Raw genomic sequence first — 1,901 nt, 5'->3', positions numbered from 1 at the left:
CCCATTTTTTTGGGTAAGATGAGACGCACCCTCTCTCTTTGCATGAAGAAAAGGTGAGCGGTAAAAGTTTTTGTTGCGAAATAAGCCTTTGTCTTCCAAGTGCAAAGTCTCACACGTAGTTGTCGTAAAAAGTTGATCATCTTGGCTTTTTGCGGTCCTGCAATAAAACAGGACACGGGAACTTCTGGGTTTCCCACTGTTTCACGAGGAAAAAAAGCGATAGTAAGGTTTGTATCGCGCTTCCTACCTGCAGCACACTCTTCTGATCCCACCTGTGTCATACAATCACAGGGGAACTAAGGACGAGGCAGCATCTTTTCAATGGGAAGGCCGTGTTGTGGCCCTTTTCGGGAACGAATTAGTTGGTAATGCATTCTGTAAATAGGACCGGACCTCCAAGCCTCCTCTCACAACCCTCCATGAGTTGCTCATGAATGCGTGATTTTTATTTTTTATTTACAAACATACTGCGAGCCTGAATGCGAAGAATTAGGCAGAAGGAGGCGTACATGGCATGCATAAGTTACACAGTGTATAAGAAAAATAAAAATAAGTGAAAAAAAGCTTGACAAATATGACGTTGAGCTATCGACGCTGAAAAACTAAACACTCAGGATGCTCTGCAATACCGTGGGCACCCTGCCGTTTCAAATTATTTATAAAATTTGCAAAAAAAAAAGAGCAGTGCCTGCCAAGCCGTCCGAGCTGGCGAACGCTAGGCTAAGGGAGATGGTGTAGGTCAACGATTGTATGTAAGGTGTGACATTCCGCCAATGTACCCAGTTATCAATTAGCGCTTCTGTGCCGTCTTTCTCGTGGTCTGTGTCTGCGCTAAAATATTTTACAAGATCGATATTCACCAACTAGACCAAAAAGAAGTTTCAATAAATATACCGTGCGACGTCCACGGGTGGCTGTCAAGACGGCCAAGTGCGGAGAACAGATGTTAGAAAACTTATTAAGGCGGAAGCCTTTAATGCCTCCTCGATGTAAGCAGTTGTCGAAATAGATGTCACGCTTTTCAATTGGTCGAAACGGTCGTGACGTCACAGTGCGAGAATTTCAAACGGGGCCAATTGTACTTTGGCTAGTAACCATGCAACCAATTAAAGGGATCGTATAGTTATGCTCCAAGTAAGTGGGAATGAGTTTAGTTCATTGCTTAATTGGCCAATTAGCCTAATTAACCTTTCTAGTGAGACCTGATAAATAAATAAAACCGAGTAGGAAATTAGTCGAGTTCGGGAACCGCACCCCGGTCTTCGGAGTGCGAGACGAGCATGCTAACCACTCCGCCATGCCAGCTTTTTTTTTGTCTTTATTGCTCCGCCATGCCAGCTCGATGGTTTCGAATGAACAAAGGCGCGTCTAGTGAATACAGTGTTTTCGTTCACTCCCGCCTTCCTCCCTTCCCGTTACGACGAGGTTTAGGTGTCCACCGAGATATGCGAGACAGATGCATTTCCTTTCCTCAAAAACCAATTTACCGACGAGCAAGGCGTAGAGGAGGAGGAGAAAAGCATTTATTTAGTAATGTACAGAGAGGTGCTCGGGGAGAGGCCCCTAGTGGGTCTCACCCCTTACAATACTAGTCGGAGTCCCTCATTCCGGGATCCCGTTGGTCGAGACCGCTACACAAGTCCGCCGAACCAGGGCCTGCTGGGCCGATAGTTCCAGGCAGCTGAGTAGGGCCGCCTCCCAGTCCTCTCGGGTAGGGGAAGGGGTGATTGGGGGGAGAGAAGGATTTTTTCTGCATGCCCAAACCATGTGGAAGGTGTCGGCCACCTCCCCACAGAATGAGCAGCGGCCGTCAAAAGAAGGATTAAAGTGCTTGAGAACCGCCGGGCACAGCAGGGTGTTTGTAAAGAGCCTGAGGAGAATTCGTTCGCCAGCTTTACCCA

Source organism: Amblyomma mixtum, chromosome 6 (genome assembly GCF_055824585.1).
Source record: "Amblyomma mixtum isolate Tamu chromosome 6, ASM5582458v1, whole genome shotgun sequence".
In the NCBI taxonomy this organism is placed as follows: Eukaryota; Metazoa; Arthropoda; class Arachnida; order Ixodida; family Ixodidae; genus Amblyomma; species Amblyomma mixtum.
This window is presented reverse-complemented; position numbering follows the sequence as displayed.